Here is a 22,772-nt window from a genome sequence, read left to right as displayed (position 1 = left end):
CAAAATTAAATCTCTCCCTTTCAAAATACTATGCCATGCATATGAACCCGTGCTTGAGTAAGGGGCTTCTAAGATAGAACATTGTGGGAAAAACCTCGCCTTAAAAACCCTATAAAATAGAGAGTTTTTTTGGTGAAGTAATCGCCATGCTTGTTTGGCTAATAGGGCATCATTGAAATTTGCCAAATCTTTGAATCCCATGCCCCCATCCGATTTGGGCTTACATAAAGTGTCCCATTTTACCCAATGTACCTTCCTTCGGTCTCCTTTTTGGCCCCACCAAAATTTCCTTATAAGACTTTCGATTTCTCCACAAAGACCCAAGGGGAGTTTAAAGCAACTCATTGTGTAAGTTGGGATTGCTTGAACTACGGCCTTAATAAGGATTTCTCTACCAGCTTGAGACAAAAGTTTTTCCTTCCACCCTTGAATTTTTTTCCAAACTCTCTCCTTAATGTAGTTGAAGCTGGCCTTTTTGTTTTTCCCCACCAATGAAGGTAACCCTAGATACTTCTCATATTGCAGGATCACCGGAACATCCAAGGCCGATTTGATATGGTTTTTGACTTCTGCAGGAGTAGACTTGCTGAAAAAAATGGTGGTTTTTGTTTTATTGATTCGTTGACCCGAGCATCTGCCATAAGTCTCCAGAATATTCAAAACTTGTTGGCACTCTTGGATTGTGGCCTTGCAAAATAATAGACTATCATCTGCAAACAATAGATGGGTTAGTCTGGGGCTATTTCTACAAAGGGCGTAACCCTTAATATGGTCTTTATCTGCTGCCATGTTGATGAGACCATTTAAACCTTCAGTGCAAAGTAGGAAAAGAAAAGGTGATAGAGGGTCTCCTTGACGGATGCCTCGTGTGGGGTAAATCATCCCTTTTGGCTCTCCATTCACTAGAATAGAATAAGAGACTGTCTTGACACAAAACATCAAGAGAGTAATCCATCTTTCAGTGAAGCCCACATGTCGCATGATTGATTCCAGATACGACCATTCTACCCTGTCATATGCTTTGCTCATATCTAATTTGATGGCCATATAATCTTCCTTTCCCACATGTTTCTGCATACTATGGAGAGATTCAAAAGCAACTAGAATATTATCATAAATTAATCTGCTTTTGGTAAATGCACTTTGATGTTCTGAAATGATCTTTGGAAGGATTTTTTTTTATTCTATTGGCTAGGACCTTTGAAAATATTTTATACAAAACATTGCACAGGCTGATGGGTCTAAAATCCGAAGCATATTCAGGAGAATTCTTTTTTGGTATAAGGGTAATAAAAGTATGATTGAGATTTTCAGGAAGACAAGCTGAATTAAGGAAATGTAAAACAGACTGTGTAACATCATTACCAATTGTGTTCCAATAGTGTTGGTAGAACAACGGAGGCATTCCGTCCGGACCAGGGGCTTTGAGAAGGGCCATTTCTTTTATTGCTTTCTGCACCTCCCATGCTGTAAATTCCTGTTCAAGCTGGTTGTTTAAATCCGAGCTGATAATTTTTCCAATGGACATTGTGGCTGCATCACATGGGGCCTGGTTGGCCGAGGTGTAGAGTTCCTGGAAATAGTTTATTAAAATCTCAGCTACCTCTGTACTGTTAGACTTCCATTGTCCTCTTGGTGACCGAAGCTGCTGGATGGTATTTTTACGCCATCGTTGAGTGGCTCGGCTGTGAAAATATTTGGAGTTTCGGTCTCCCTGTTGTGCCCACAACACTTTAGACCTTTGAAACCATAACCTGTTTTCTTTGAAACCATTTGATTCACTATATTAAAAAAGTGTAGGAACTAGGAACTAATTGACATAAAAATTTGCATAGAACCCAAGTAGAACTGTTAAAAAAAGAACTGTTAAAATTGTATTTAAATTTAAAATTAAATGTGTTACATGGAAAACTATGTAACTAGACTATGTTTTTCCAAATATATATATATTTAATATATTTTCTACAAAATTATTGTTTAATCAATTAACATACTTAGGTCACTTGTTTGAAAAGACTATTTATTGCAAGATTGTAAGCTTGAGGAATTTTTCATGGTAAGGTTACTATGATATGTTTTATAGCACACAGGCTGGTAGATTAAGGTGTAACAGTAGTAATACAGAGCATATACTCCGTTTTTCTTGGACTCGTTAAGGTAATTGTTGAATATTTTGACTCACACAGATTGAAAAATCTTTGTTGTCTACTGGCTCAAATCATTTTTTTTTTTTTTTTTTAAATGGTGCTTTGGTGGTTCTTGATATTAAGAAAAGTTTACTCTCTTAACATCACAATGCCCATTTGATATTGAATTCTCTTCCAATATCCAAAATTTTCTCATACATACATTGTTACCTTCCAAAAGTTCTTCAAAAATCGGTTTGACAGAGATTTGAAAATTTTCAATCTGATGGGATGGTAAATTTTTAATTATTTTCAATATAATAAGTGGTTGAGTAATTATGGTATTAACTATAGTTTCTTGGTCAGAAACACCAAAAGAAAATAAAATGGATTAAAGTGATGTTGTCAATTTCATTTTAGTGCCGATTTTAGTTTGTCTATTTGAACATACAATTTCAATATTGGTAAATTCTAGAGTACTATTTCAGGATAATTGCTAATTGATATATATATATATATATATATATATATATATATATATGAATTAATACTAAAAAATCTAAGGTTAATTTCATATAGAAAATTTTATATCATTGTTTAAACATTAAATTTAATAAAAATAAATGAACATTTATTATTAATTTTTTAAATGAGGTTTACTTTATCTTTGATAAGACAGTGAATGGTTAAATAAAGTTGTAGTCCAATTTTCAATTTTGATTTTGGTGTTAAGAAAGACATGGAGATTGATGTGTGGTCATGTGAGAGATTAGGTCGTTATTGTTGATAATCTACCGTATCATATTTGATATTAGTTTACAAAAATAATGACTTTAGCTTTCTAGGAAAATTACTCATCATTGATGATTCGATGCATTTAATTAGAGTAATGCTACATCTACAAACAATTTTACAATATTTTTATAAACTGTTAATATGACCAATTTATTATTAGTTTTCATCTATGCCCACTATTAACATCACTTTTTCATTTATTAATAGCCACTTAGCATATCAGTAATTTGTGAAAAAAAATTTATCTCTAGCATTACTGATCTTATTATCATTTTCTCCAAGCAATTTAATATTTCAAGTGGGTTGAGTTTCTACTGGTCTAATATTTTTGAGGCCTTTTTGAAATTGATAAAAAAAAAAAAAAAAATGCATAGTAGGCTCCTCCTGATCTGATATTTTCTACTGATCTAATGTAAAGAAGTTTTTTTTTTTTTTTTAATTATTATTATTATTATTATTTTTAATTTAAATTGGGTAAACTATAAACGCTATAATTTAATGTGGCAGAATTTAAAGTAGGTTTTTTTTCCTATGTGGCAGTACCTTCTTAATGACAGAAAAAAACTTCTGCTTTTATATATGGTATTAAATTAGATTAGATTAGATGGATTAAAGATAAAATACTTTAATTTTTTATTTTCAAAAAAAGTGCAGGCTCCTCCTGTAGAATCGGGTAGATCTGTGCTAATCAGATTCAGGAGCTTTGGGGCCTTTCTGTTGATTCCTCATCCCATCTGACATGCTGAGCTCGATAAAAATTAATCCAGTTAACAGTTCCAAAGTAGTAGCCACTGAAAGGCACATCCTCTGCCTCATTCCTTGGGAAATTTGCACCGGTTAGCTCAACAAGGCGCTTTGTTTCTTGATAAAAATCTATCAAGTTGTGGCCACAGTAAAGAACCGTAACCTTTTTAGACTTCTTTTCAGCATTTATGTGATCCTCCAGGCGTGCCTATAAAACCCGAAAATATCAGATCACAGATGGGAAAGAAGGTAACTAATAAATAGAAACCTTGAACAAAACAGCGTGGAGAATCCTACACTAACCTGCATGTATGACTTTAGTAGGGGTACCATAATTGAGCTGTAGTCATAAACAGTTACCATAGTATAAAGAATTTGGGAACTCTCTCTCTCTAAATAGAATGAATGAGCTTTATTGATTGAATATGAGAATACAACTTAATCTGTACACTGTAGCTATCTATATATACAATCTGTAGAAGTAAAGGAAAGTAACTAATTCCGTAAAAAGAGGAAAAATGGTTACAACAGTCCCACTTGTGCAAGCTGTATTTCTGCTTGTGTCATCCTTCTATCCACGTGTCAACCTCCTATCCACGTGGCAAGGCTCCTTCATGCATGTGAATAAAGTGCTCATGATAAGGGACCGACTCAATTACTTCTAATAGTTCTGGACTGGTCCAATCTCTTTGTATTTCAGTTCCTTGAGTGCTGCCCTGTTCTCTGCCCTGTTCTCCATCTCTGGTCTTGTATCTGTTAATAGCTTGAGTGCATTCTTCCTTGCTTTTAACACTCCCCCTCAAGAGCAAAGCTCTTGCTTCTTGATTCAAGGATGGATACTCAGGATATTGAATGGTTTGTGCAAAAATATTGATAACTCCCAACCTTTTTTGCAACCTTAGAAAATTATCCACACCTAGAGCTTTAGTAAAGATATCTGCCAATTGATTCCTTGAATTAACATGGAAGGTCTTAATTGTACCATCTAAAACCCTATTCCTCACAATGTGACAGTCTGCTTCTATATGCTTGGACCTTTCGTGGAAGACTGGGTTTGCAGCAATATGTAACGCAGCTTGGTTGTCACAGTACATCAAGGCAGGTTTGTTATGTGTGACATGAAGGTCCTTCAATAGGTACATCAGCCAAAGAATTTCACATGTAGTTGAAGCCATTGACCTATACTCTGCCTCTGCTGAAGACCTTGACACCACAGCCTGTTTTTTTGACTTCCAAGAGATCAATGCATTGCCAAGAAACACACAATATCCAGTTAATGACTTTCTGGTATCAGGGCAGCCTGCCCAGTCAGCATCACAGTAAGTTTTAAGCTGCAAATCTGACTCCACAGGAAAGAAAACCCCTTGCCCTGGTGTGCCTTTAATGTATTGCAATATTCTTGTTGCTGCCTTCATGTGAGGGACTCTAGGCTGTGATAAAAACTGACTAAGTCTGTGAACAGAGTAGGTAATATCAGGCCTACTAAGTGTAAGATACATTAGCTTCCCTATTAGCCTTTTGAACTGACCTGGCTCCTTAAGTAACTCACTATCACCCTTGGACAATTTTAACTGTTGTTCCATAGGTGTTTTGGCAGGTTTACAACCAACCATGCCAGCCTCTTTAAGTACTTCAAGAACATATTTTCTTTGATTTAGGCTAATACCCTTATCACTCCTTGCAATTTCTAAGCCCAAGAAGTATTTGAGAGAACCTAGGTCCTTAATTCCAAACTTCTGGTCTAGGATAGCTTTAACTGAGGCAATACAACTTGGATCATTACCTGTTAGAACCATATCATCCACATATACCAATAATGCAGTGAACAAATCACCATTGGAATGAATAAACAAAGAATGATCTGCCTCGGATTGAATGAAACCAAGCTGTAGGATGGTGGTAGACAACTTTGCATTCCATTGCCTTGATGCTTGCTTCAATCCATAAAGAGATTTCACAAGTTTACAAACTAAAGGGGCAGAAGAATGTGGTGAAGAACACTCCCCCTTACTGTGAAAACCAGGGGGCAAACTCATATATACTTCTTCATCTAAGTCTCCATGCAAAAAGGCATTATTAATGTCTAGTTGATGAAGAGGCCAACCTTTGGCTGAAGCAAGTGCAAGAAGAACTCTGACAGATACAGTTTTTGCAACTGGAGAAAAAGTTTCTAGAAAATATAAACCTTCTCTTTGGGTATAACCTTTGGCCACAAGTCTGGCATTGTATCTCTCAACAATACCATCTGAGTTGAACTTCACCCTATACACCCATTTACAGCCAATGGGGGTCTTTCCAGCAGGTAGAGGAGTAAGAATCCAAGTCCCAGTCTTCTCCAAAGCCTGAATTTCCTTATCCATTGCCTCTCTCCAAACAGGAATTTGAACTGCTTGGAGGAAAGTAGCAGGTTCTGGATGATAGGCATTGACAGTCATGAGATAAGACTGATAGGAAGGATTCATGTGTGAATAATTGAGAAAATCAGCCATATCATATGGGCAACCTGAAGCAGGAACTTTTGCAGCTGAAGTGCAACCCGGATCAGCAACCATTGCAGCTGAATTGCAAGCATACTCTTGCAGGTAGGCAGGTGTTTTATGGACCCTGGTGGATTTTCTGGTGTGTGGAAGTGCAGTAACAGGTATAGGAACAGTAGGTGAAATAGAAGTAATTTCTAAAGAATTTGAAGTAGACAAAGCAGTGTCATGGGGAATGGATGTAGAGCTGTCAGAATCATTGACAGATGGAGACAATGTAATTGGAATATTTGAAGTATAAGGTGGAAGACCAATGACATCTGAAGTATGAGATGGAATATGGACCTCTGAAATACTAATAGGAGTGACAAAAGAATCTAAATTGCTGTATGTAGGAGAATGAGAACCAACATCAGTTGTAACAAAAGGATCACTGAAATCAGTATTGCCTTGAACATAAGGAAAATGATTTTCATGAAAAACAACATCTCTAGATGTAAACACAGTTTTGGTAGACAAATCCAAAACTCTATAGCCTTTAACCCCAAAAGGATAGCCCAAAAAAATGCATTTTTTAGCTCTTGGATCAAACTTGGTCCTATTATGAGAGAGAGTGGAAGCATAACAAAGACATCCAAAGGACCTTAAATGAGAATAAGTGGGGGAATGACCAAATAAAACTTCATAAGGAGTTTTATGGTTTAAAACAGAGGAAGGGAATCTGTTTATCAAGTAAACAGCAGTTAAGATGCAATAACCCCAAAGGTGTAAAGGTACATTGGATTGGAATTTAAGAGCTCTTGCAACATTTAAGATGTGTTGATGTTTTCTCTCCACAACAGCATTTTGTTGTGGAGTTTCAACACAACTTAATTGATGTAAGATGCCTCTTTTAGTAAAGAAATCTTTAAGGAAAAACTCGGTACCATTGTCGGATCTAATGCATTTCACTTTCCTTGCAAATTGTGTTTCAACCATTGTACAAAATTGGTCTAAATAAGATGCAGTTTGGGATTTATGCTTCAACAGATATACCCATGTACATCTTGAACAATCATCTACAATGGTTAGAAAAAATCTACAACCATGAGTGGTGGGAACAGAGAAAGGTCCCCATATATCACAATGAAGTAAATCAAAACATTCATTGGAAATAGTTGTACTGATATTGAAGGGTAATCTCTTCTGTTTAGCAAGTGGACAAATGTCACAATGAAAATTTGCATTAGAATTGATACAATGTACATTGTTCTTATTCAATAAAGCCAACTTGGCATCTGATATGTGTCCTAATCTAGCATGCCATATGTGTGGCAGAACCTTATTAGCAGAAACAGACAAAGAAACAGAATTTGAAGTTGGTGCTGATTCTCCCTTTAACAGCAAATAGAGACCATTGATCTCCTTACCCAGACCAATCGTGCTCCAATGAGCTAGGTCCTGAATAAAGCATAGATTGCCAAAAAATATGAGACAACAGAGAATGGATTTTGCCAATTGACTGACAGAAATCAGATTAAAATTGAAGGAAGGAACACAGAGCACATTAGAAAGAACAAGATTTTCTGAGACTTTATCTGTTCCTATGTGAGTCACTAAGGCAGATTCACCATTTGGAAGATTCACAAATGTGTTTAGAGTGGCAGTGATAGAGGTAAAAACAGTAATAGAATGAACCATGTGGTCTGTAGCTCCTGTGTCTATGACCCAATCAGAATTCCTAAAGGCATCTCTATTGACATTTTTAGCAGAAAATATAGAGTGTGACAGATTAGGACTAAAAAGAAAATTAGAGGAAGTACCTGACATGAGGTCAGAACAAGGATTGGATGAGGAATTAACTTGTGATTGTGAAGAAAACACATCAAAAGTGCCACCAGAATGTCCTTCCACACCAGCCATACGTGAAGAAGCTCGCACATTAGCTACATGGTGTGATCCATCACCTCCAGAAGCAGATCCTGAACCAGAATTGAGAAAAGCCAATAACTGCTCACATTGTGCCTTGGAAATAGGACACAAATTGCTTCCTGATGTGAAACTCTCAGTTCCATTGCTCAAATGTGAAGAGACCTGATTTGCACTGGCATTATTTTTCCCTTTTGGCTTGTATCCTGGCGGGTAGCCATGAAGTTTATAACACTTTTCAACAGTATGCCCAGACATGTTACAATGTGTGCAAAATGGCCTTTCTTTCTTCCCATTTCCTTTGTTCCAAGAAGAATAACCTCCTGAATTGTTCTTTGAATTAGCATACATTGCTACTACATCTCCCTGTGATGAGCTTGATCCTTCATGACCAAGATTTTTATGTGATTCTTCTTGTAGAACCAAAGAGTAAGCCTTGTTCATTGAAGGAAACGGATCATATGTGAGAATTTGACTACGAAGAGTCTCATAGTTCTCATTAAGCCCCATTAAAAACCTCATCACATATGCCTTGTTGTGTGAAGTGCTTAGCAGCTTCATAGCACCACACGAACACTGTGGAAGTGGCTCAAAATTGAGCAATTGATCCCAAAGTCTCTTGAATTTAGTGTAATATTCAGAAACTGACATCTGATTTTGGCAGAGGTGTGAAATTTGCTTCTGTAAATTGTAGATTTTAGGACCATTCCCTTGTGAAAACTGGTTCTGCAACTCAATCCACATCTCCCTTGCAGTCTCACAGTACATAATACTGCTTGATACATCCACATGCATCGAATTGATCATCCAAGATGATACCATAGTATTGCAGCTCTCCCAATCTTCATACAGAGGTGAATCCAAATCTGGTTTGATGATCTTGCCATTGACAAAACCAATCTTCTTCTTGGCTGTAAGAGCAAGAATCATCGCCCTTGACCATGATTGGTAATTCCTCATTCCAAGCAATGGTTGCGTAACCAAGATACTGCCTGGATTTTCACTCGAGCTAAGAAAATAGGGATTGGGAGGAATGGAATTAGGGTTAGGAAGAGTAGAATTAGGAGGATCATTGTTGGAATTCAAGGCAGACTGTGATGGTTGAGGATAAGAGGGATTGTTGGATTCAGAGGACGCCATTGTTGTGCTTCACTGAAGCTCTGATACCATATAAAGAATTTGGGAACTCTCTCTCTCTAAATAGAATGAATGAGCTTTATTGATTGAATATGAGAATACAACTTAATCTGTACATTGTAGCTATCTATATATACAATCTGTAGAAGTAAAGGAAAGTAACTAATTCCGTAAAAAGAGGAAAAATGGTTACAATAGTCCCACTTGTGCAAGCTGTATTTCTGCTTGTGTCATCCTTCTATCCACGTGTCAACCTCCTATCCACGTGGCAAGGCTCCTTCATGCATGTGAATAAAGTGCTCATGATAAGGGACCGACTCAATTACTTCTAATAGTTCTGGACTGATCCAATCTCTTTGTATTTCAGTTCCTTGAGTGCTGCCCTGTTCTCCGCCCTGTTCTCCGTCTCTGGTCTTGTATCTGTTAATAGCTTGAGTGCATTCTTCCTTGCTTTTAACACATAGCAATTTTCTTCATCGTCTGCTTCATGGCAATAATAGTCGTCCTGATTATACAATCAAATTTGTAAATCTGCAACAACAAACATACTGAGATTCAATCATCCTACGGAATATATAAGTTCATTACTAAACCCAAAACCCCAATAAAACATCTCACAAATACAAAGAGAAGAAATTTTTCTTCCCTGCAATTGCCGCACCACTCTCTATTTTTCTTGCTACACAACAGTCGGCATCTAACAGTAACTAAATTCAGAAACTAATTTCCTGCGCATGTCTTGCAAACATGCATGAATTTAATTGCTAGGCTCAAAATTTCGAGCCACCTAGTCTATACTATGTAGGCATGGTACAAGAATAATCAGATTGTGTTGACAATGTATGCAAAGGACACCATGCAGTTAAGGCCAAAATATATAATATCTCACACAACACATTGAATTTCACCAGGAAAACTGTTGAGATATATTGACCTTGATCTCCTTGTTCGTTTCTTGAAAAATCTTCCATTATTTTTACAGCCGCAGCCACGTCCACGGGTCCCCACTTCTCAGATGATTTACAAATTTTGTAGAAAGATTCCAACTCAGTACTATTGTTTCCCCGCAAAAAATTTTGTGAAGTGCATAAATGCTCATTGAGGATGTGCTGCATCATCAAATTTTCGCTGTAAAACATCGAATGGGAATTGCACCAGCAATGCCACACCTTCCAGATCTTAATCTCCTTTAAGCCCTCCAGGGCATGTGTTGCTGATCTGTCATTCTCAAAATGGCGTTTAAGGTCTGCCATTTGAATCTTCAAAAACTGCTTCTTTAGATCCATAGTCATTGTATGCCAGTAATTCTTGAATCGCGCTGTGTTGTATGATGAGTGAGGTTTAAGAATTTCGATTTTTTTCCTTGTTATAGCTCTTTCTTGGATTTCTTTCTTTCTTTCTTATAGTTCTTGAATCTCATGCTTTACAATTGCCAAATACATGGCATCTTCTCTCTTCATAATTTTGCCTTTCAGAACCCAAAGTTCTTTCTTGGAGTCATCATTAATACCCGTTGGGATCAATAGAGCAGAATTGCAAGTTTCCAATGCCTCACTGTAACGGGCTAATCTATAGAGGACTTTTGCATGGGTGATGGAGAAGGGGACTGACCCAAGACAATTCGTGGGACTCTATTAAGTGTTCATGCATCAAGGCCACCCTATCCCGCAACCCAAGCTTCACTCTTGCTCACAATGCCCTGTTCTCCATTTATATGATTGTAGCTTCGCTCTTGCTCACAATGCCCTGTGCTCATTGTTGAGGACTCAATGCATGAACACTTAATAGAGTCCCTGAAATCCTCCAACACTGCCATGACGAATTGTCCTGGGTTGCTCCCCTTCTTCATCACCCATGAAAAAGTCCTCTATAGATTAGCTCGTTACAGTGAGGCGTTGGAAACATGCAATTCTACTCTATCGATCCCAATGGGTATTAATGATGACTCCAAGAAAGAACTTCGGGTTCTGAAAGGCAAAATTATGAAGAGTCAAGATGCCATGTATTTGGCAACTGTAAAGCATGAGATTCAAGAATGGCAAGAAAGAAAGGAAGAGATCCAAGAAAGAGCTATAACAAGAAGGAAAAAAATCGAAATTCTTAAACCTCACTCATCATACAACACGGCATGATTCAAGAATTACTGGTACACAATGACTATGGATCTAAAGAAGCAGTTTTTGAAGATTCAGGGGCCGTTTGGTAACGCTGTTTGTATTATTTGAAAATATGTGTAGGTGAAAAAAGTGTGTAAAAATACGTATAATATTATTTAAAAATTGAAAATATGTGTTTAAACACATGTACCAAATGGGCCCTTAAATTCTTGAGTTTCTTGATTGTTGGACAGTGGAGGTTGAGAGGGGAAGTTGGTGTATTGGTTTTCATTTTGGAGGGAAAGTGTGGTTTGAATCTAATTGCTTCTGTGAAGGAAGCTGAAAGGGGTGAATTGTAAATATATATATGAAGAGAAAGAAAGGCCCGGAAGCCCAAAAAGGGAAAAAGGGTATTGACCTATATTTTTATTAGGTGAAAGTACACATATTGTACCTGGGCTAATATCTGTACTAGGTGAGAATACACATTCTATTTGGGCTAAATAACCCATAAAAGTTTTGGGTTTTATGGTTGGACCGGTAGTAGACTCATGCCGAAAAAATTGACGATTTGTGCTTTTTATTAAATGAAAAATAAAAATAGTAGATGAGAATTATAAATGTTAATCTCAAATTCTTTGTAAAATGATGTGATTATTTTCTAATAAAGTATATATACCAAAACAAAAATTTTATATTAAATGAAAAATAAGCATATGAATGCAAACATAAAAGCTACTAATCAAAAACCAACTCATAATTAATTATATTAAATGCCCAATAAATGAAACCACACCAATTTTTTATGTTCAAGCATTCAAGCTAAGTTAAAGAGAAATAATATGTCTACAACATTTTTATAATAAATCTTAAGTGACAGGTTATTACTTGTTGTTATTGTTGGGGTAAAAAAGTAATCTTAGTGTTAGATTCAAATTTGAACCAATAACAACTAATCACTTATAATTTGTTGTGAAAATGTTGTAAAAATGTTGTGGATGTAGCGCCTCTCTTAGTTAAAACACATACAACATTAACATAAAACCTATTTTTATGTTCCAAAGTCCTTAACACTAAAGAGTAAAGACATTCTAGGGACATGTGTATATCAGCAGTAGCATTTGTGTATGATTTCACCTATATATGTAATGAAGGCGAGTTATGCTTCTGTAGCAATGAGCTCTGGGAGATTAAAAGTAAGAGAAAATGAGAGAAGCAAGAGTTTTATGCATAAATATTAAACAGGGAATGAATCCAATTGATAAAATTCAAATTAATTTACCAAGAATTCTTATCATGCATATATCAGACAGTAGCCTAACTTTCCTGTTCATTTAAAGCAAACCAATCATCCAAGGGGACAAACTACCATGTGTTAAGAGCATCTGCCAGTGGTCCAAGCATGAAGGCCATTTCCTTCCAATTAATTAACGTTTAAATCTGGAATAACTTCAAACAAAAAACAAACTCAAGATCTAAAACATAGAGAATCTCATAGTATGGACAATCTTGTTTGGTTCTCCAAGAGATCAAGACTAGTCTTCCTTACTAAGATCAATTCCAATCTAATAAGCAATATGTGGCATTTCTATATAAAAAAACAATACAAAGTGGAATGAAAGATTAAGATCTCTAGCAAATTCAAAATCAGCTATTTTTAGCAAATGAAAATTAACGTGTTTCTTTATTCTTCTCCTATTCTATGACCAATCCCTGCCTCCCACCTTAAAACTACATTTGATGTGACATGGAAGGCAAGAAATGGTTTTTTTGGGGGAAAATTTTTAATGGCAACCGTTAGCAATGCAAAAGACAAAGAAAAACATAGAAGCTCATGTTTTTGAGGCCTTACAGGTTCTCTAGCTTTGTTAGAGCACCAAAGCTACTTGGGATTAGGCCTTCATCAAGTGATTTAGCTTGAAGTCAACTATAAAAGATAAAGTGCAGTTAACATAATATATTTTAAATACCTTAATGTAAAGAAAACTCAAATTAATATTGAAATGATAGTAATGCTAGGGAAATTGATGCACATAAGTCCTTCAGTTTTGTAAGAGTCCCAAATAATTCTAGAAGCATTCTAGTAAAGCCATTATTAGATGCCCATCTGAACAAGAAAAGATCAATCCATAAATGAATTTACAACTAACATAAGAGATCTGATGGTTCAATTCCTGCTTACACAAAAAACCGATTAGTATCTTGATCTAATAATAAAAAGCTATATTCAATAATACAATAGTGATAATATGAACTGTTAATAATTTTCTTCGAATTTTGTTGTGGGAAAGTAATAATATTAAATAGTATTCATTTTAGACTGAAATCATCTTTTATAAAAACTATTTTAGTTCACATATGAGTTTGGATATAAAACATCCACCTTTATGGCAAAAATACAATCTTATTTATATTATATTATATAGAAATCGTGTCTTTTAGTTCTATATATCAAATTGGATATCTCTAAAGAAAAACTTAAATTCATAGAATTCATGTTATACACAAATCATGTCTTGGAATTCATTTATATAAAAATGCTTGTAACGCCCCAGCCCATTTTAAAAAAAGAAAAAGAAAAAAAAAAAGGATCAGATTTTATGGAGTCACACATGCCCCACCTACCTGTTTGTTCCCCACCACATATCCTTACAAAATATCTCACTCTCTTCTCTTTGGCCAGCCATACCTCACTTTGCTCTCTTTTCTTCTCTTTTCTCACAAACACACTAACAATGCTCTCTCACTTCCTCACACTTCCCCACCGGTACCTCACTACCTACCACCATCTCCACTATCATTTTTTCAGCAAGATCATCGGAAAAATCCTTAGGAACCTCTAAGCATCTTCATCCATTTTATTTGAGGTAAAAATTTCTAATCTTTTTGATGGGTTTTGTATGCTTTTGCTAGAGGTTCTCTTTATCTAAACTTTGGAAATGATATTCATGTGATTTATGAGCCTCTTGGTGATATTCTTGTGATTATGTATATGGGTTTTTATTTGGTGGACTTAATTTGATGAGTGGGTTTATGGTTTTTACAATGGTGGCTATCTAAGGTTTGTTATGGTGGAAATTTAGGAGTTTTGAGTTATATCATGTGATAGTTGGTAAATCAAAATTTTCCATTGCTATTGAGTTTATTTGAAGCTAGTTAAAGACTTGTATTGTTTGTTTTGGAGGATATTGTGATTTTGGTTTCATGGGTCTCTTAATGATGTTGTGTAATCCTTGTTGGGAGCTACTTATTAAGTGTTGAGGTTTTAATGTTATGGAGAGAAGTGGGGTACATTACTTGTGAGGTTAAATACTTAGAATTGCCTAATTAATTGCTTATTTAGCAATCTCTAATTCGTAGCTAGATGCAATGTCAAGCTTTATGCTTATTGAGAGAAAATGGGCAAATGCCCTTTTCTCCCAAACTAAGCAGCATTTTGCCCCATTTTCCAAACTAATTAGGAAAATACCCTTCTTTTGTAACTCGATTTGAGATAAATCGAGTATAAAAAAAAAAATAAATAAAAATTCTAGAGCCCTATAGTGGTGTTTTTAAGGACCTATAGTGACATTTTAAGGACTTATAGTGACATTTTATAACTCGACTTCCATGAAATCGAGTTATAGGCAAATTTTTTTTACCTATAACTCGATTTCATAGAAGTCGAGTTACAAAACGCCACTATAGGTCCTGAAAACGTCATTATAGGCTCCTTAAAAACGCTGCTATAGGGCCTAATTCAATTTATCACAAATCGAGTTTCAAAAGAGAGGTATTTCCTTAATTAGTTTGGGAAAGGAGGCAAAGAGCTGCTATTTTTGCCCAAAAAGGGCATTTGGCAATTTTTTTCCTGAATATTGGAGATGTTATAGTTTTACCTTTTTTTTTTTTTTTTTTTTTTTTTTTTGTTGTTGAAATTATCGTTGTATTAAAGATTTAAAATATCTCATGTTTGAATGTTAATAATCTCTTTATGTCAAGAGTTGCATTTAAACCTAAGGGATTTGGCATACGCTAATGCGTGAAATATTTTATAATTCCTTGACATTTTGATAATAAATCTTTTTACTTTTGTAAGCTCTGGGACCTATCTTGTAGTTTGTTTACATGGAGAGAAAGATGTTTACAGGTCTTTTACAAAATTTCAAATAACATGTGAGCAAATTTTGGGAGAGATAATAATAATAATAATAATTAATTATTATTATTATTATTATCCATAACAACAATAATAAGATTAAGAAAAAAAAAAAAGTTTTTGTTATATCAATAACATTAACAATAACAATATCAATAATTTGAAGAAAAAAAGGGCGACAACAACAATTATAATAAGCATATTATTTATTTATTTTTTATAATTAATTCTTGAAAACCTCCTTCAAACTGAATTTGGTGAGAATAAACATAATAATTGATGTCTATAAATATAATAAACAAAAACTTGTAGAGCTCGTTGGATTTTGAAAAAGTAAAAACCCTTACTTCAAAACAAATGATAAGCATATTTGTTATATGAATATTTTGAATATTTTCAAGAAAAGCCTTAGTGTAATTGCAACATTATTGTATAGAAGCTTTTAACTTTTAACTTTTAGTTTTTATATACAATTTTTTAAAATCTTTTTTTTTTTCCGTTTTTTATCACTTTTTCAAATTTTTTTTAGATACAAGTATATTTTAGTACACTTTCAATAAAATTTTTTTAACAAAAAGCTAAATAAACCGTTCTCAAACGAACACTTAATTATCACTTCTATCAGCTTTTGGTGCAATGAATATTATTGGCACTATTTTTTGTTGTTTATGCATATATAAATATTATTTGATACGACCAATAATCTACTCAACTATCCCCGTCCTCATTTCAACAATCATTTATGCAATAGTTTTCAAACTTTTCATGCCTCATGCCGCTATACCAATAATAGACAATCAAGAGTCCATCCAAATTTTTTTTAACGCTAGCTAAATGTTGTGCTTATGTTTTAGCCTCAAACCTGTCCTCTTGGTATTGTGCTACATGCTTAAAGAATAATTGTGGGTTATGCATAACATAGCCGAATTAGGCACTTCCCCCTCCCTCCTCCTCCTCCCCCCCCCCCCCCCCCTTCTTTAAATAAAGAGTTAGTTTTTACACGTTTGTCATTAATTTTTTGAGAAATTACACTTAACCACCCTAAACTATACTCCAAATAACACTTTGTACTCTAAACTTTCAGAATACACAATTAGCACTTTAAACTATAACTCATGTTACACTTTGCACCCCGCTGTCAATTCTGTCATTTTCTTGGATGACATCACTTGAAAATGCCCAAGTGCTCCTCTTCTCAATCTCTTAAAATAAAGGAGAAATTACACTTTATTACCCTAAACTATACTCTCAATTACACTTTGAACCATAAACATTGATTTTCCATCCAAGATAATAGCATAATTAATAGTGGGTGCAAAGTGTAACACTAGTCATAGTTTAGGGTGCTAATCGTTCATTTTGAAAATTTAGGGTGCAAAGTGTAATTTTTTGGTATAGTTTGAGGTGATAAAATGTAATTACCCCTAATTTGTTTATGTTAACATTCCAAGGAAAAAGATATTAACACTCCATTTTAAAATTAATGACATTTATTTGTTCATTTGTGTCGACATTCATTTGTGTGTGTATAAACATTTTGTTAGGAACCCCAAATTATGCTATAAACATATGGATATTATTCTTGTAATCTTCTAACAATTGTTTTAATTCCATCATTTCACTCAGTTAGTTAGGAATTAAGCATCTAACACATGATAAATTTTAGAGCACATGATAAAATAAATATCCAATCATCTTGAGCCATGTGGACCAATTAGATTAAAGCTAGTTCTTTATAAATATATGATTGCATCTCACAATCAATACATATATATATATATATACACACACACACACACACATATATATAAACAGAGACATCATGTGAGAGTGCATGAAGTCCTGCCTTGTGGCGCTCTAATTTTGCATTTAGTCATTTTTACCTCTTTTTATTAAGTGTTTTTTTACTATTACCCAATAAATCATAGTAATGTATTTTTATTGTTATATACAATATGGGTTGTTCTTGACAATTAGACCAAATGTTATTCTCTACAAAATGGACTTCCTTTTAAAAATAGACCAAACCTTGAAAAGCCTAAGCTTGGTTATTACTTTACATATTATGAATAAAGTCTAACCCTTGTAAATCAAAGCTAAAACTCTTACCCACTTACAAACTCTCTTCCTCCTTCCCCACGTATAGATGATTCTTCCAGAAAATTTCATTCTCATGAAATCATCTCTTCCTTTTTTTCTCAATTTCAATTCAATATGCTTTTGTCTATTAATAATGTTCTATGCAATTTATGCAGGCAAATTCTCTTTGTTTTTGACAAGTGCAACAAATATATATATATATATATATATATATATATATATATATAAATCTTGAGATTCCTAAGGTTGTTGAAATAATTGACAATTGCATCTTTCTGAAATTTATAATAACAAAAAAAAAAAAAAATCTAATAAATAGCATATACTATCTCACAAAATGTCATTTACATAACATTTTCTTTCCAAAAAAAAAAAAATCAATGACAGCAATGGGATCAAAAACATGATTTCATAGGGACAATAAGCAACATTGATACAAGATTCAAATTGAAGTTTTTGATGCAACCGATAAAAAAAATTTTGTGATATTTGATCAAGATGCTGAGAAAGTTCTAAATAAATATGCAAGAGATCTTGATGAAAAACAAACTGAGGTACAACTTATTTAAATTATTAAATTATTGTAAAACTATTGATCATAATATGTATTAAATTCCTCATATGCATATTGATATTAGAGAAGGAGTCTCACATGATTTGAAGAAAATTTTAGGAAAAAAAATGCATTTTCCTACTTCATTTGAATGAATTCAATTTAAAGGATGGTTTTGAAAATTACACAGTTATTAAGATTTTTTATGCACCTTCAAATGACAAAAAGTTATGGAAGAAAAAAAATATACACAACCCAATATGCTATATTAATTCTTTGGCTACACTATTCCAAAATTAACAAAAAAATATAAAAACATTTAGAAAAAAAACTGCCACATCACTGAAATTTAATATGAATGCAATTACTTACAAAAAATCTTGGCATCAACAAATCCGCAGATCCAAACTTTATAAGATCCAGTCAAGAGTCTTCTAGTACCAATTCATTAGTGATTAACACAAATAATTCAACAAAATGAAAAAGATTTAGTAATGAAGGTCTTTGACTCTTTATTACATCAATCAAGAGTATGGAATAAATTAATATGGTTTTATCAACTTTTATTAAACAAAATTACTCTAAATTTGTTGTTGTTGTTATTTTTTTTTTTTAATTATTATTATTATTATTTTTTTGCTCGTTACTTAAACTCATTACTAACAAAGTTTTATAATAAATATGCTATAATATATTTATAATATTCTCCAAAAAAAAAAAAAAATTACATAAAACATTATAACATTATCCGTGCATCGCAAGGGCAACTTACTAGTTAGTTATTAAATGAATAAATTAAGTATATTATTATGGTGATTAATGCATAAGGCAACCATTAAGGGAGAATGGAGATGGAATAGGAATCAATTGTGTCAATAGATGGTTATGCATAAATCTATCTCTCTCTTAAAAGAGAGGAATAGAAGAGTAAAGCAATCACTTTTTTTTTTTTGGATACAAGATAGAAATTCTATTCTAGTATAGTCTAAATGTATATGTGTATGAAGACAAGCACATTTAAATGAAATGTATGTTCTAAGGTTTTTTTTATTAGAAAAGATAAAAGGATGCATTTACTACAAAATAAAAAATAAGGACGTATATTCTATATTTAAATATATAAAAAACAATGAATAATATTTGAGTTTATACATAGTGTAATTTTACAAAAATTATACACTTTTTAAACCATTAATTTCTTTTAGAGAAAAACTTAGGGTCTTTTTGGATTGAGGAGGAGTGGAGAGGAGTAGAGTAGAATTGGCTAAAAATATGCTAATTTTTGGCTAAATCTACTTTGCTCTCCCTCCCTCCCCCTCAATCTAAACAGACCATTAAATATAGTATTTAGGTGTTGTTTCTTAGGTTCTCATTTTAAAATTGAGTCATGTTGCAGTACTTAACTAAAAATACATTTTCGTCCCATGAGAAAAATTTACATGGCTAAATCTTAAGATAGAAACTTAAGTAACAACATATAAGTACTGTATCTAAGTTTTGCCCTTTCTTTTATATCTAATTGAGAAAACATACTCTTCTAAAAAAAAAAATTCAGAAAACACGTAAATGGCAATCTCACATTTGCAAAGACCTCTAAGACCTAACCTCCTCCTTCACTTGACCCACACTATCCCTACCCTAATCATTTCATGTATTTGTGATAACTAAAACCCAAAAAGGGAGAAAAAAAAGTATTCATTATTTTCGATGGAAGTAGTAGAATCTCCTCCCCTAACCCAACAATGAAAAAAAAAAAAGGGAAAGTCCTAAATGTTCCATACAAATGCCTACAACATTGTTACCCAAACAACTCTTCTCAATGTTCAATTGCAAATATATATATATATATATATAAATATATATATATATATATATATATATATATATATATATATTATTGCAAAGGTTCACACGCAGGGACAGACTCAAGTGGGAGCCCAAGGGCGCCTAGGGCTCCCCTAGGTCCAAATTTATTTTTTTAGTTATAATATATATATATATATATATATATATATATATATATATCATTTTTGTAGTTGGCCCCCTTCCAAAATCTTAAGCCCCCTTTCTTCTCAATAAACCTAACTAGCATCACCCAAATAGCAACTATCTTATCCAAAAATTTAACAAAAACAATAAAAATATTCACAATGGTGATTGTATTTTAGCAAAAAAAAAAAAAAAAAAAAAAAAAAAAAAAAAAAAAAACTATTTTACAACCAAAGAACCAAAAAATCATGTGTTATTAGAGAAGTTAAAACTAAAATTTTGCAACTATGGTAAACTGGTATAAATATCAATTGACTATAGCAAGTTATTAAAAATAAATCTAGCCCCAGGTCGCGCTAGTGAGGTGAGCTCTTTCTCTCCCTCTGAGCTCTTTCTCTCCCTCTGATCTGAGTCTCTAGGATTAGGATTGATGTGTTTGGGATTTCTTAAATTTGTTTTTGGGTATTTCGACTTGTACATGAGACTTAAAAATTTTTAAGTTAGAAATTGAGTCTTAGAGACTTGATTTCCAGGTAGACATCATGTGGAAAAAATGCCACATCAGACGTGATCAACCCATGAAAATCAAGTCTTTGAGACTCGATTTATAGGCCCTTCTTTTAAACTCGAGATGCTAGTAAAAAATATAGTTTGAAAACTGTTACTACTAATTATATTGTTTAAAAATTAATGTTAATTTCTCATTTTGGCCCACTTAAAAGGCTGCTTTATTTTGGTTTTTGTGCTCTCTAACCAAACACGTGAGGCACAGCCACTAAGTCACATCTTTCTTTTCTTTTTCTTTTTTTTAATGGGAAGCTTTATCTATTTTAATACCTCTGTCAATAATTTAATTGTCAAAAACTTTTGTGTATTTATTACTATCAATTTATTTTATTATCATTATTATTATTATTATAATATGAGTTTTCTATTATTATTATATAAAAAAGCATGCTTAGCAATATATAAAATATAAATATAAATATAAATATTTTTAATAATTTTTTAATCGCCACACCCGCACCCTATTTTTTCAAAAATTGCCGAGTCCTGCACCTGCACCCGAGTTTGGAAACGCACCCGTGCTTCATAGGTTTCAAGTCTTCCTCGGCTCAATATATATTTTATTATTGGGATAGATTAGGTATCCATATCAACCTGTGAATGTGCATTGTGAAATTTACTTGGAAGCATGTAAAATTCTGAAAAGACTTCAACTACATGGCTAATAACATGGCAGTTGAGTGGCTTCAAAGTTAAGTTCAAAGTTTCCCACGCTGTTCAAATTTTGCGCATCTCAACATGTGAGATTACAAGTATCAAAATCTCTTTGCCAAAAGCTTAAGAAGTTCACATTAGAGGAGTGTGAAAATCTTGAGGTGGTATAAGTTGTAACCCCTAATATAGTTCCACTTCATTGCAGAATGAATAAATCGCCCTTCTATTCTGTCAATACCCCAAGGTTAAAAACGTTAGTCTTCAATTTGACCTTGGAAGTGGTTTCACTCTTTGGTTTGATAAATTGATGGAACTTGTTGAAAAGTTTAAAAATTTTGAGGGTTTGAACTTGGGCAATTACTCCATGTTACCAATTCTCTCTTCTAGTTTAAATTTTATAAATTGCTATAAATATACCTATATCCTTAATTTTGTGGCGTTTTCCCCCCTTCTTATGCAATGGCATTCTCCTAGATGGATTCAACGAAAACAAACTTTCCTTGCTAAATAATCTCAAAAAGTTGAGGCAAAAATAACTATATATATCATCAATGAGTTTAGCCAATTTGGTTGAAAAATTTCTGCATGATTTTCCTGCAGTAAAAAACCTGACAATACCGTCACGGTCCAGAAAATTATTAGACATGTGTTATTGATCCTCTCTCTCTCTCTTTCTCATATTTCTTTTTTACAATTATTTGTACCAATTTAGATGGGTTTCTGGCAATTTTCTTTTGGAAAGGTTGAGAATTTATATTGGGAAGAAGATTCTGACAATTCTAAGTGGATTGCTTTGTTAAGAAATATGGACTACTAGACAACTACTTTCAAAATTAAAGGATTGATGTTGAAGAAAGGCTTGGATGACATTTTGATCACAAACAATTTATGCATCAGAATATGCATCTTCATTTTGCATTAATTTGTTATGCTTTCTATTTGGTTATTATCAATTCCAGTTACTAAGAACAGTATCTATGTCATGAAATTTTCTTCATGGATTTGTCTTCCAGTTTCCCTTATTTTTCCTCTCGTATGTTGACAATATATAACAATGGTCAACGGTACAGCAACCACTGATCAAACACAAATTTGTGTCACAGTTGCCATAAATCATTCACATATGCACATTTCATTTGCAAACATAAACAAAACTATTAAGCGATTGAATTATTATGTTAATCTGCAAAGGTGGTATGTTTCATGGGGTCAAATGTTCCTGAAAAAGTACATTGAGACACAAATTTACTGGACACTTGGACGTGGTAGTACTCTTCTTAATGTTTCATCATTAAGAAAGAAGAAGGAAATAGCATATTAAAGCAAGCTCATAGTACCTCTGAGAGAGAAATGCCAGTATGTGTCCCATTCTGTTAAAGATTTCCAACCTCCATTATTGGACTCTCTTTCCTATCTGCTGCCAGTCGCATGGGTGTTAGAGAACTGAACACGGTGCAAACTAAGATTGAAAGGGGAAAATTCCAACTA

At 33.5% G+C, this 22,772-nt stretch overlaps 1 protein-coding gene across 1 annotated transcript in view; it reads right to left on the bottom strand.

Annotated features, from left to right (window-relative positions):
- The window catches only part of LOC115989042, a 45,839-nt gene that overhangs the window by 5,787 nt on the left and 17,280 nt on the right, over window positions 1–22,772 (bottom strand). The window lies entirely within an intron of this gene.

The sequence above is a fragment of the Quercus lobata genome, chromosome 5, assembly GCF_001633185.2.
Source record: "Quercus lobata isolate SW786 chromosome 5, ValleyOak3.0 Primary Assembly, whole genome shotgun sequence".
Lineage (NCBI taxonomy): Eukaryota > Viridiplantae > Streptophyta > Magnoliopsida > Fagales > Fagaceae > Quercus > Quercus lobata.
The sequence above is the reverse complement of the archived record's forward strand: the minus strand, read 5'-3'. Positions and strand labels throughout refer to the sequence as shown.